The 14509-nt window shown below is 40.8% G+C and overlaps 1 protein-coding gene and 1 pseudogene across 3 annotated transcripts in view; one reads left to right on the forward strand and one right to left on the reverse strand.

The window, feature by feature from the left end:
* The window catches only part of LOC105499154 (component of oligomeric golgi complex 2), a 98594-nt gene extending 84536 nt beyond the window's left edge, over nt 1-14058 (reverse strand). The window contains exons 1-4 of one of the 3 annotated variants that reach the window (XM_071074496.1): nt 13961-14006; nt 7141-7226; nt 6719-6868; nt 3338-3407 (exon numbers count right to left, since the gene is read on the reverse strand). The gene's annotated coding sequence lies outside the window, so the exon portion shown is untranslated. Of the gene's footprint in view, nt 1-3337; nt 3408-6718; nt 7227-13960 lie in introns of all 3 variants that reach the window. The other 2 variants (XM_071074489.1, XM_011771634.2) reach the window with 2 other exon arrangements.
* LOC112423147 (small ribosomal subunit protein eS24-like) lies at nt 5225-5631 on the forward strand (annotated as a pseudogene).
* Nucleotides 14059-14509: the final 451 nt, after the last annotated feature.

The following is a 14509-nucleotide window of genomic DNA, read 5'->3' on the forward strand; positions in this document are numbered from 1 at the left end:
AGCCTCCTAAGAAGCTGGGATTACATACAAATGCCACCACGCCTGGTTAATTTTTTGTATTTTTAGTAGAGATGGGGCTTCACCATGTTGGCCAGGCTGGTCTTGAACTCCTGACCTCAGGTGATCTGCCCACCTTGGCTTCCCAAAATGTCGGGATTACAGGCATGAGCCACCGTGCCCGCCCAACTGGCATGAACTTTTAACAGCTTTCTAAAATAGTCACATATTCTCTTATTTAGCTTCTAAAAAGCATTGTGTATTACTCAGCATTCTAACTAGCAGGAAAGAATTTTATTAAAGAGTATCAGGCACCTTAAAGAACACAAGGAGTTCAAAGTCAGGTTTTATAGCTGTGCCCCCAACAGAGCTAGACATACGACACCACAAGGCATTCCAGAGAAACTGCAGTAATACCCCAGTTGTGGGCCTGGAAAGAACCATGGTCATGCTTGCTGTGAGGCTCCAACACTCTGCCTCCATCCTCCTTAGAAACAGGTGTATGTGGTACCTGTTTCTTCTTTCCCCATTGAAGCTTCATGTGAATGTGTCTGATTGACCTAGGACACATGCCCATGCTTAACTGTACCAATCTTTGGTAGCAATGACAGTTCTTAGCTTTTTTTTTTTTTTTTTTTTTTTTTTTTGAGACGGAGTCTCACTCTGTCGCCCAGGCTGGAGTGCAGTGGCCGGATCTCAGCTCACTGCAAGCTGCGCCTCCCGGGTTTACGCCATTCTCCTGCCTCAGCCTCCCGAGTAGCTGGGACTACAGGTACCCGCCACCTCGCCCGGCTATTTTTTTGTATTTTTTTTAGTAGAGACGGGGTTTCACTGGGTTAGCCAGGATGGTCTCGATCTGCTGACCTCGTGATCCGCCCGTCTCGGCCTCCCAAAGTGCTGGGATTACAGGCTTGAGCCACCGCGCCAGGCCTGACAGTTCTTAGCTTTTAGAGGTAAGAAGCATCAGCCCAAGCTTGCAAATAAATGGACCATTCACTTGCCTGCTGAATGTTTGGCAGCCTACAAAATGATACATGGGTCATGGAATAAATATGTCATAGATGTTTCTTTCCAGCCACATGATAAGAAGTCTTGCCCATCATGAGGAGGTGAGTTTCCAAAAGTTGCCAAGGAAGGATGGGAAAGAACATTTCTGGTTCCTACTTTGGGGAGGCAAGGCAAAATAGGGGAGATTCTTCAACATAGGAAGAATGGCCAGGAGATGCTGAACAGTCAAAAATTATAACAAATATAACTGTCACCAGATGACCAGAGGCATCATTTTAATGTCTTCGTATGGATATTATTTAACTTCTAAAAATTACAAAAAATTGCTAATTGTAGACTCACAGGAGATCTGATAACAGAGCACCTTTTAGATTTCTCTAACCAGTGATGTTGGTTGACTTATCTTGTGAAAGAGTCCTCTGAAATAGCTGTCTAGCTCAATTGCAATACAGTTTCTCAGTTATTTCATAACCCGTTTGAAGCAGAGCTCAAAGCTCTCTACTCAGTGGGTGACTGCATAATTGTTTTAGTTCATTTGTTAAACATAATTGTTTTCCCTTACTTCTATCCTCCTCCTTTGATATATACTCTGCAACTAGATCCCTAATGAATATGGTTAGTGCTTCCCATGGTGTGCAAGGGATAGAGGCTGTGATGTTGTTGAGTTGAAGACATGTCTCCATTTCATGTTTCAGGGACTTAGACATTCAGGGACCAAGTTAAAAGAAGAGTTCTTCAATTGCTTTATTTGAACAAATTTTGCCTGTCATCATGCTCAAGGGGAGCTAGACAATAGGGAGGAAGGCAGAGGGCACAGAACAGGCAGGGTATATCGTGTATATTGTGTTAACCTACCAGTTCCCTGAGTCACCCACCAACTCTGAAACTAACTATAAATGTTTAAACACAGATTCTATGGTTTAAATGTGTCCCCCAAAAAGCATATGTTGGAAATGTAATTCCTAGTGCAACAGTGTTGGGGTCTAATGAGAGGTGACTAGGCCATCAGGGCTCTGCCCTTATGGATTAATGTCATTATTATGGGAGTGGGTTCGTTATTACATATTTTTGTTTGTTTTGTGCTGCTATAAAAGTCTACCACAGATGGTAATTTATAAAGAAATTTATTTCTCACAGTTCTGGAGGCTGGGAAGTCCAACAACAGGGTGCCATTATCTGGTGACGGCCTTCCTGCACATGATGGAAGTCACCACATGGGTGAGAGAAAGGAGAAAGGGGGCCAAACTCAGCCTTTTATCAGGAACCTACTCCCACAATAACTAACCCACTCCTTCAATAATAGCATTAATCCATTCATGAGTGCAGAGCCCTGGTGACCTAAAGACCCCGCCTCTCAACACTGTTGCATTGGAAATTAAGTTTCCCACATGTGAACTTTGGGGGACACATTCAAACCACAGCATTGTGGGAGTGGGTTTATTATAAAAGGATGAATTTGACCCTGGAAAGGATGAGTGTGTGCCTCTTTCTGTCTCTCCCTCTCTTTGCCCTTCTGCCTTGTACCATGATATGATGCAGCAACAAGGACCTCACCAGATACCAATGCCTCATTCTTGGACTTCCCAGTTTCCAGGACTGTGAGAAATACATTTCTGTTCATTATAAATTACCCATTCTGTGGCATTCTGTTATAGCAGCACAAGATAGAGTAAGACAACAGACATCCCAGTATATATGTGGAAGACAGAGTCTTGGAAACAACAAGTCAGAACATTTTCTTGTGAAGAGTAGTTACCTGTAGTGATCCCTTGTGAATTTTAGATATCATACTTCTAGAGATCTCAGAGTGTTTTATAGACACTATCTTATCCACCCTTGTAATATCATCTATAAGATAGTTATTCCCAAGCCTGGAAGAACTAAAGAACATTAGATCCATGCACTCTTAGATATCAGAGGAGGTGCCAGTGAATCATCACCTTTTTTGGGCTCTAACCTCTACTGAGAATAGATACCAACAAAATTCAGTTAAATGTGTCAGGTATTTAGGGCTAGGTAGGTCAGTACAGCTTAGACCCAATACTGAAAGGGAATGCCTTACTTCCTGCCCCTCTGAATTGAAAAGTGGTGCCCAGTGAACAGTCTACATGGCCTAACCCACTTTGCCTATCCCAAATATATAAAGATTTTTGCCCTATGCTTTTTAAAGAGCTTTTATAATTTTAGCTTTTGTGTGTAAGCCTATATTCCATTTCTAGATAGTTTTTGGATGTGATATGAGGTAGAAGTGATGATTCATTTTTTCTTATATATATCTGGTGATAGAAGTGCTTCTGAGCCAGTGACAGAATAGAGCTGGGCTGGGCCTTACCAACGCATTTCCAGCAACAATCCTGAACTGCTTGTTTTCTGAGGAAGCGGATGGTAAATGATCCAAGGAGCTGAAAGAAAATCCCCAAATTTAGCAATACTGTCTGCTGGATTTCTAGTTAGTTTTATTTGAAGTTCATACATTTTACCCTCCCTCAACTTTTTTTCTTATAACATGGATTCTGTTGAACCTCCCTTAACTTAGATAGATAGATAGACACATAGATAGATAAAATCAATTCACTTGTTTAAATGAATCCTGAAAAATATTATAAGACAATAAGTTAAACCACTTACAAGAGTTTTGTTAGGTACTAATCTTTTGTTCCTAACCCTGTTCCCAGAAAGAAATCCTATTTTTGTGGGCAAAAATAGACCAGACACCTTTTCCCCACCCCATGGTGCAATGGAGTGCACAGAAGTCATGTTCAAATAAATCTTATAACTTAGATGTTACAGAGAACAAAACCATCATGAAGTAGATGAACTGTTGGAAACTGAGGTGCTCTGACTCAGCCTTTGCATCTTTGACTTATGCATGTTTGTACAGTTGTACATTTCTGATTATTATAATTTTGTCTATCAGATTAGTTATAAAATTTCACCCAAGGAGCAGAAGTTCGTTGTTGTTGTTTTATGAAGAGTCCCAAAATACTGCTTTAAAATAAAACAGGACTCCAAATGCATACAGCAACATTTATTCTTCACACAGGGCATATACACAGCATGTACATGTGAAGTAGGTACACATGAAACCTCAACAATTACTATAAGGTACAAAATTAAGCACCGAATGGATGGAATCATTAACAAGTGCTATGGGACTACAGAGGATACTGAGACTATGGTGTTCTAGGGTGGTCAGAGAAAGCTTCTGGAGGATTTAGGCCTGATTTAGTCATTTAAGTTATGAAGAAGTCACCTCAGAAGGATCAGTGTGGGCAAGGGCATAGAAAAGGAGCTGAGCATCACATGGTGGGACAGCAACTAGGCTTTCGATGGGACCTTGAGCAACATGGTCGAGACAGGTAGCCAGGAGTCAGGAAGCCTCCTATCCCTATGGGATAGTTCCCTGAATAAGATATCACAATTATAAGACACATGATTACTTTATATACCACTAACTAGAGATTTTTGCCAATTAAACTATGACATACCTTTGATTATAAGAAGCACCCCAATTTCAAAGATGTTAGAATGTGTATGGGGAGGCATAAAAACATGGCTGGGTGTGGCAGCAAGCCGCCAAAATGACCACAAACATCCCTCTGTCCTTGTGTGAACACGCACCCATAGTACCCTCCCAGATCTATGTGACCAATAGGATATGGCAGAAATGCGGATGTATGAATTCCAAGATTAAGGTCCAAAGACACTGCAGCTCCTGTTTTGTTCTCTCTCTCTCTCATCATTGGCTTTTGAGGATACCCAGGCAACCTGTAGAGGGAACTGAGGCCCTGCAAAGAATGGAGATTTACCAATAATTGCACAAATGAACTTGAAAGTGAATTGTCCAGCCTTCAGATGACTTCAGTCCCAGCTGGGAGTTTGATAGCAACCTCATGGGAGACCCTAAGAGAGAACCACCCAACTAAGCTGCCTATAAATCTCTGACTTTTAGAAGCTGTGTGTAATAATAATAATTACTTAAATATTTCTTGTTTTGAGCTGCTAGTTTGGGGGTAATTTGTTACATAGCCATAGATAGAATTAATGAATACCACATATAATGTGTGTGTGCGTGTGTGTGTGTGTGTATATATATATATATACACACACACACATACTAGGTAAGTGTCAATCTGGGGCTCAGAAACAGATAGACTCATCTGATTTAAAGCATCCTCCTGAGTTTTCCTCCCTGGCTGTCTGCAGATCACCTGCCATCATGAATGACACAGTAACTATCTGGACCAGGAAACTCATAACCAACCAAATACTTCAAAGGAAACAAATGGTCATAGATATCATTAACACTGGGAAGGCAACAGTACCTAAGACAGAAATTCTGGAAACATTAGTCAAAATATACAAGACCACACTGGATGTCATCTTTGTATTTGGATTCAGAACTTATTTTGGTGGTGGCAAGATAGCTGACTTTGGTGTGATTTATGATTTTTTTGGATTATGTAAAGAATCATGAACCCAAACATAGACTTGCAAGACATGGCCTGCCTCCATGAGAAGAAAAAGACCTCAAGAAAGCAGTGAGAAGAATGCAAGAATAGAATGAAGAAACTCGGGGGGTTGGCAAAGGCCAATGTTGGTGCTGGCAAAAAGCCAAAGGAGTAAAGATGCTGCAATGATGTTATCTGCAGACACTGTGTGGATTAATAAACTAAAAACTTTCAAGTGAAAGAAAGGCATCCTAGTGCTTCCACTTAGACCTTGAAATGCCCCAGAATCAGGTGTAGAGATTAGAAATAGGTAATCACAGTGGGACTCAGGTGGTGGATGACACAATTGCAAATGAGGATGGTTTACGGAAGCAAGACTGGAACGTACTGAGCCAAATCAAAGAGCCTTAATAGCAGAGACAGCTGTCTGCCTTTGTCCTGAAACACTTCCTCTTCTTAAGGAGCCAACTTCAGAACAAAACCCCACTATATTTTACAGAAAGAATTAAGCGGAAATACTTGTACGAAGTGGGAAGCTCAAGGGTAGGTGTGGATTCAGGCATTTATAGAACATCAGGACTTTGGGAAGATATAAATTAGTGCTCACTCCCAGAGGACGCTGCCAGCCAAGCTAAGGTATTTTGACTTTATTATACAAGCAGAAGGCAGCCACAACTGATTTGAGACAGGAGAATTAGGTACTAATAACAATGTTTGGAAGATTAAACTGGCCATGTCATGCAATATGACTTCGAGTGAGAGAAGCTATGAAAGCCATGGCCAGTTTCCAATGTGAGGATATTATTAATAGTTTAGACTTAGAGAATCTAACCTTTCTCATCCCTCTGGCCACTTGCCTAGCTCAGGGTCAAAGGGGAGCCTAACATCTCCGTTCTCAAACCCCACCACATTTAGAAAACCCTCTTCCCATAGCCACTCACTCTCTCACAAAAGTTCTTCTGTAGAAATATCCTAGAGGATGCAGTCTATCTGAGCTAATACTGTGCCGTCATGCTGATGCTGCAGTCTCACCAACGTACCTTAATGTAGCGGTTTCCCTGGGGTTCTTTGTCCTACATCCAAGAAAATTAAGGAATGCAGACGTAAGGGTGGGGTTGGAGTCAAAGTTGAATAAGCGAAAAAAGAAAGCGTTCTGCAGCAGAGAGGGGAGTCCAAGTGGATTGCCGGGTTACAGCTGAATTTAAAAGCTTTTTGTAAGAAACTGCTTTCTTCCCTGTAACTGTTTGAGTAACTTTTCTTACCAGTAAATCTGTCTGTGCAATTCTTCTCTTATGCAGCTGTGGGTATGTCTCCAGGCAAGCACAAAGCACTGCTTCTCTTGTTTGTATAACTATGGGTTTGTTTTAGGTAAGTCCCCTTCCTCCCTGTGCAAGTTCCCACCGTGTATGTGCCTGTAAAGGGGAGGAAAGTTTTTCCTAGGAGCTCACTAATTGTACAAAGAACAAAGAACCTTTGTGCTGGACCCCGTTTGCTTATCTGTTTGCAGGTGCAGCCTGAGTTTTTTTCCCAAGTTATTTTATTTTTGCCTGTTACTGTGACTTTTCAGGCAGGCCACTTCTGCGGTCTGAATTTTTCCCAAATGATTTTCCTTCCTTTCTCCCTCACTGAGAACAGGACCAAAGGGGTGCTGGACTGTGGGAGAGGCTAAGGTGTGTGCAGAGACCTTGAAGAGGAAGGACAGATGGGCATCTTTCCCCAGTGTGTGCAAGGAGGTTCACAACAGCTGATGTTTAGATGGGAGCCTCAGACCTGCAAAAACAAAAGACAGAAAAGCTCCCTATTGTTTATTCATCTAATAAGCTGAGAGAGACCCTAACGGTCATCAAATTCAATTCATAAGTTTGAAAATAAGGCCTTGAGCCCACCTACTGGTCTCTTGCCTTCCAGGCCAGTCTGGTGGCACCTGCTGTTTACCTCTTGTTCTCCTCAAAGGAAGGAAGCTCAGTGTCTACCTGTCTCTGAGGGGAGCCATCCATACACGGGGGAGTGACTTAGCATAGTGTTCTTTGGAAAGGAGATGCTCACTTGGGTGTTTTTGCTTATTTTTTGGTAAGTTAAGAGAACTTCGTTCTGGTACCTACCACTTTCACTAGGCAAAAATCATGTTTACATCTGGGTGAAAGAGAAAAGGATTCCTGCTTAGTTTTCTTTTTGTGTCTGCACTTAGGGAAAAGTTAGCAGATAAACTCTATCTATTTTTTTTAAAATAAGGCCAATTTAAGAGTGTCAAAAGATTCATGTTATTTATTCAGGATTATTTGTTTTTACTCCTATACTTGTTCGACACTAGTATAGACTTATTCACCTTCACTTGGAAATTTTATAATTCTAACCCAAGGGAAAGAACCCTTCTTTCATTTCTGTAATCCATTTCCTTCTTCACATGTCTTTTTATCTCTTTTTTTCAGAAAGTCACACGCTTGACTTGTAACACTTCATGCTACCTGAGAAGAAAGGAAAAGTCACTTTGTGCTTGACTCACATAAGATGACTGAAATACCTGTTCACAAGATTAATAGCAGAGCATTATTTACCAACCTGTGCATCTTATTAAACATCATTTTCTTCTCTTTATGTTTCACAAAAACAAGCTCTGCAGGGATCTCTTTTGGCAATATTGCAATCTAGTTAGCCGAATCAACCTTTCTGCTGAAAATAACTAAAAAGTTTTGATGAGCTGGCAAGAAACCAAGAAATACACAGGGCAAAATCTGAGGGGAAGTGGGAACTGAGAGAAGTGAACAGAGTCAGCTTTTAGCCTGGGCACATTTGCCAAGCTTGATTCTGAGCTTCAGCTTTCATTGCCTCTGGGAGCACCAGAGGCAGGAGGCAAAGCATGGGACAGCCAAAGTGGGACATCCTGGGAGACCCTCTTCCCTCAAATATGGTACCCTGAAGAACCCCACCCTTAGTGTAGGCCTGGCGTGGAAACACATTGTAAACCAAAAGAAAATTCTAAATCCCCCAACCGACTGAATGAACCCTCCACCCTTGGACAAGGGAATCCCAAAGAAACCTGAAAAACTAGTTCAGGCTATGATGGGAAGAGAGGTCAGATGTGTTATACCCTCCCCTTTGGAGTTTAGGCACAACTGACCAGAATTATCATTAAAATAGAGATCATAAGACGGACAAAACAGACTTTTTGTGGCAATAAGATACCAAATTCTGATCTGACTCTGGTATAGCAACACATGACAACAGGCCCTAAAGGAAATGAAAATATTTTGCCCCAAAGTATATTTCTTTGACATATTTTGAAATAGTCCTGCCAAGCCTTCTTTTGTGGGGGAAATCTGCATTTTGTAGAGAAGCTCCTTCCCTTTCTAGGTCTTTTCCTGATCAAAAAGAGATTTAACTGAGAATCTGACACCTTTTAAGATGCAAAAGGAGACATTTACCATCTATTCTTTCTGAAACCTGCCACCTGGAGGCTGTATCTACCTAACAAGAACCTTGGCCTATACCATGCTCCTTATCTTAACTCAAGCATTTCTTTCTGCTGACTTCAACTCTTTAGGCAGAGCTTAGCTCTTTCAACCAATTGCCAATCAGAGAATCTTTGAATCCACCTATGTCCTGTAAGTTCCCACTCTGAGATGTCCCACCTTTCTGGGCCAAACCAATGTATACCTTGAATGTATTAATTTATGTCTTTGTCTATAACTTCTGTCTCCCTAAAATGTATAAAACCAAGCTGTAACCGAACCACCTTGAGCATGTGTTCTCAGGACTTTTGGAGGCTGTGCTGTAGGCCATGGTGACTCATATTTGACTCAGAATAAACCTCTTTAAATATTGTACAGAGTTTGGCTTTCATTCCATCAGCAATATGCACGTCCCCCATTACCACACTGTAGCATTGCAAGGAAAATTGCTCAGTTTCCTGGTGCAGAACAGAGCTGGGAAAACCCGCCTCTGCAAAGTTGTATCACATACACTTATGGGGCAGGGCAAACCCCAAAATTGGGGCTCAGCTCAGGAAGCCACATGGGTCCTTGACTCCACGCAGGACGGAATTCAAAACCAAGCTGACGAAGTGAAAGCAAGTTTATAAAGAAAGCAAAGGAATGAAAGCGTGGCTACACTGTAGGCAGAGCAACCCACATAGGCTGCTGATTGGCTATTTTTTTGGTTATTTCTTGATGACTTAATAAAGCTGCAGTGGATAATTCATGAGTTTTCCAGGGAAAGGGTGAGGATTTCCCAGAACTGAGGGTTCTTTTTCCTTTTAGAACCTATAAGGTAATTTCTTTGCTTTGGTGTTTGTAAACTGTCATGGCATTGGTGGGAGTGTCTTCTAGCATGCTAATATATTACAATTAATGTATCATGAGCAGTGAGGTCACTTTTGTCACATCTTGGTTTTGATGGGTTTTGGTTGGCTTCTTTTTTGCACTTTGTCTTATAAGCAGGGTCCTGTAAAATAAGTCCTGCTTAATTCCTGTCTCACTTGCAGCACAGATTCAAACTATCTAGTTAAAACAACAACTCTAACAACAACACACTCAAGGTAAAAATTTAGCGTCAAGGGACACTGGACTAGTGGTTTTCCAGGCATCTGACAAAAGTAAGTATAAATCCTTTAGGAAAGAATCTGCCCTAATTTCAGACATCAAAGAATTTCCTCAAATAAATTTCCAACGAAAACAAGTAGCTCACAGAAAAATATAATAAACATTTAAGGAAACAAGGTACTGTGAGGTGAATAAGCATAAACAACAAACAATAGCAACTGACCTGCAAAGACCTTAGATACTGGAATTATCAGACACAGAATTAAAATTCTTTTAATGTTAAAAAAATAGACAAACTTTAATGTCTAAAGAGATTTGAAAGAGAATGAAGTAGAATGTCTAGAAATAAATGTAATAATTGGAATAAAAATCTGCATCAATGAATTTGACACCACCCATGTTAGACATGACTAAAGAGAGAATCACTGAATAGGAGTATAGCTCTTGATTTACACAAAATACCTCATAGAAAGGGAAAGCCGTGGAACATTTGAAAGCAAAGTTATGAAGCAAGAAATGTAGAATAATAAAGTTTAATACGGGTGTAACGAATCTTTCAGAAGCGAAGAAAAGAAATAATAAGACAGACATAATATTTGATAAGATAATGGCTGAACATTTTCACAAGCTTTCAAAAGATAGAAATCCATATACAGTAAGTCTGAAAGGTACTTAGCATAGTGGAACTGCAGAATAACAATCACAAAGAGATCTGAAAAGGAATCAGAGAAAAGAGATAGTGCCTTCAGAGGAGCAGCAATACATTCAATAGGTCTCAACAGCAACAATAGAAGTGGGATGACAGCAAAGTTGTGTTTTCAAGTGTACTAAGAGAAAAGTGCACATACATACACACACACACACCCCTCCAGCTAAAATATGTTTTAAGAACATATTGTGATTCATAATAAAAAATGCATATTTTAGTCTTTTTCCCTATTTCCTGGCACAGAGCTCCTAAAGCCCTTGTAATTTCCTCAGCTATTAGGGGTGCTAGTAACATCTTTTGTTCTAATACTTGGTCTTTGACCCCAATTTCTGACACAGAACTCCTAATCCCTTGAAATTTCTTGGGTGATAAAAGCATCTTTTGTTCTGGTGAGGTGACTCCCAGTGGGCTCCTGGTTGGGGGCTGGTCACCAGAAGACCAAGCTGTGATTAGAAGCTTGGAATTGTCAGTCCCGCTCCCACCACCTCATCCTTTGGGATGGGAAGAGGATCTGGAGCTTAAGTTTGTAAGCAATCATTCCTATGTGATGAAGTCTTCATAAAAATCCCTGAACTATAGGTAATACAGAGCTTCTGGGTTGATGACTACATGCGTGTGTCAGTGGGGTGGCACACCCCAATTCTTTCAGACCCTGCCATATGTACTCCATCATCTGGCTGTTCATCTGTATCCCTTATAATAAACTGGTAAACACAGGTGTTTCCTAAGTTCTGTGAGCCAATTTAGCAAATAATTGACTGCAAGGAGGGGATCATGGGAAACTCCAATTTATAGCCAGTTGGTCAGGAGCAGGGATGAATGGATGACAACCACCTGGACTTTTGAGTAGCATCTGAAGTGGGGGTAGTCTTGTAGGACTTTTAACTTGTGGGGTCTGACACTAATTCCAGGTAGATAGTGTCAGAATGCAGTTGAATTTAGGACACTCACTTGGTATCCAGAGAATCGGTTGATGTGGAAAAAACAAAAACAAAAACAAAAACCCACATACCTGGTCACAGAAGTGTTGGGTATGAGTTTAGAGGAAAAGAGTTTGTTTTTCCTATATTCGAGAGGTGAAGGCTAAATAAAGACATTTTTAGACTACAAAATTTGATGCCACTTTAGAGAATTAAGGGAAATTCTAAAGGATGTTCTTTAAGTAGAAGGAAGATGATATTAGACAGGAATTCAGAGATGCAAGGAATAAAGAAGAAAGAAAGTGAAATTATACAGGTAAATATATTTTAATGGCCCCATAAAACTATTGTTTTATAACAGCAATGTTTTTTAGGCTTTATAGAGACTACATAACCCATCCCACAATTGTGCAAGGAGCAATCTATGTAACAAATCCATATTCACACACATAAATGCACACACATGTGTGCACACATATCCTAGTGGTTGTGCCTCCCTGATAGACTCTGACTGATATGGTGGCTAGGCCAGCCTTTTTATTTCAGCCCCTACATTGGGCTCAAGAATATTGAGGAATGCAACTGCGGGTGAATGAGGTTATGTATGGGAGTTTAACATATCAAGGCACGGGCAGCCTGTGTGGGCCTGGGGCACAATTTCCACCTTGAGTATAGCAGATGAAAACCTGTTAGAAAATTGCAAAATGCATAAGAGTCGGTTTGACTTAGATGGGTGTACAGTGAATCAAACTGCTCATAAACAAACCCTCTCTCCCAATCCACTGGAAGCATGGATTGGAAGACTATCTCGTGATCCCCACAACCAATAGTAATAACTAACACTAAGGCAGAGGCAGAGTACTAAGCCCTTTATATCCATTATCATGACCGATCTCCTAAATTACCCGGTGAGGGATTTCCTAATACTATCTCCATTTCACTGATTAGGACACTAAGCTTTGGTTGAGTTAGATCATAAACTCACACAAAACAGGGGTTAATGCATGCCCAGGCTGTCTGATGTCCAGGTCCATACTGCCTGCCCAGAATGTGTTTAAGACAGTCATGGGGCTGAGCAGATTGAGAATGTAGGCAATAGGACTTGACTGACTCCAGTGAGCCTTTTCATAGGAGCAGGAGGTGATAACCACCCCCACCCCCTGCTTTTTCTTTTTTAAGAGACAGGGATTCATTATGTTGCTCAGGCTGATCTCAAACTCCTGGCCTCAAGCGATCCTCCCATTTCAGCCTCCTAAAGTAGCTAGGATTAGAGGTGTGAGCCACCATACTTGGCCAAGAGGTGATAAACCTTTTTACCTGTTTCTTCATGGCTTTATCTGCTGGTGCAAGTGGGGAAGAATGCCACATACCTAGTCATTGATATCTAATATTGATATAATATAATGCCTACTATTATATCAGCACCATTTCCTCATGCTTTGATACTCTCTGCCTATTTTGGGGCAGGCCTATCCAGAAACAGTTGGTGAAGTTCTTAGGTTCTTTCACTTGAACAGATCTGTGATAGGCACATCAACACCAAGGCCAGACACGGACCCAACTTGGGTCTAATCTCTTGCCAAGATACTGACCTCATTGGCACTGGATGGTCAGGTGTTGTTCCAAGAATGGCTTTTTAATCACCGTCTTTAGGGGAGGCATGTGAGAACCAGGGAGAGATGTGGGCCTCTTTCTAAGACCTTACAACCAAGACATATATCTGTGTGAAATACAAGTTTGAATATGTTCTGACACCTTCGAATACTTATTTTGTTGTTTCTGATGAAATTAGCCCTAAACCATTGATTCCCTGACATTATTGCCTCACGGCCTCTTGCCTGGAACTCAAGGAATCTGGCAGAATTTTTCCTTTACATATTGAGTCACTGGAACCAAAACCTTTGCCTATCCTGCCATCTAGTAGTCATCAACACAGACTGTCTGTTAAGTGGAGTTGAACTATTTTACTACAAGGTAATGATGCCTTGAGTCATGTACCTTGTACAAGAAAAGAGTCTGAAGGAAAATCTTTTTATTATTATTGAACCTAGTTCAAAAGGTTTGACCTCATTAATCATTACCCAGACCAACTGTTTTTCTGTATTTTATATTCTAGGCTTATGTTTTTAGAACCAAACTTGGGATTCTTCAGCCCCCCTTTTTTTCCTGTATTCTCATTTACTTCCTCTCAGTTCAAATTATGGCTATGTCTTTCTTAGCTATCTGAAGAATTATTATCTTTCGTGTGTCTGTTTTCCAGACTTATGTATGAGCATTCATTTACCAATTCATTCAGTCATTCATTAACTAATTCACTCAATAGCTATTACTGAATACCTTCTATTGGCCGGACACTGGGACAGGATTAACGTAGATACAGTCTTTGCCCTCAAGAACCTCGTATGCCACTGCAGGGGACAGATCTGTAAGTCATGATAAGACAATGACAGAAGTTCTAAATGGAATGTATGTGTTGGTACTAACAACACAAAGAGAAAACTGTACCCAACTCTTCGAAGACATGTTGGCATGTGCCTTGCTGAAACAGGTGACATTTAAGTCAAATCTCGAAAAAGGAGCACGCTGAGGTTCATTTCATGACACCAGACTGCTTCTCAAGTGAGAATAGAATAAAAAATGTCCATCTGATTCTGAAACTGTAAAGATACTGATAACCTTCGCAAGCGAGGTGGAGTGGAGCCAAGTGGGAGAGCTGAATAGCTGTGAAGGTGATGATCGTGGGAAAGCATTCACAACTACTGATTGGGAATGAAAGGAGAGAGATGGGTCATAGCTACTTATGAATGAGACAGGATTGTGGATTTCTTAAGTTGGGAGGTGGGAGCATTTTAGCAAAGGAGACAGTAGAAAGGAATAAAAAAAATA

Source organism: Macaca nemestrina, chromosome 1 (genome assembly GCF_043159975.1).
Source record: "Macaca nemestrina isolate mMacNem1 chromosome 1, mMacNem.hap1, whole genome shotgun sequence".
Classification (NCBI taxonomy): domain Eukaryota; kingdom Metazoa; phylum Chordata; class Mammalia; order Primates; family Cercopithecidae; genus Macaca; species Macaca nemestrina.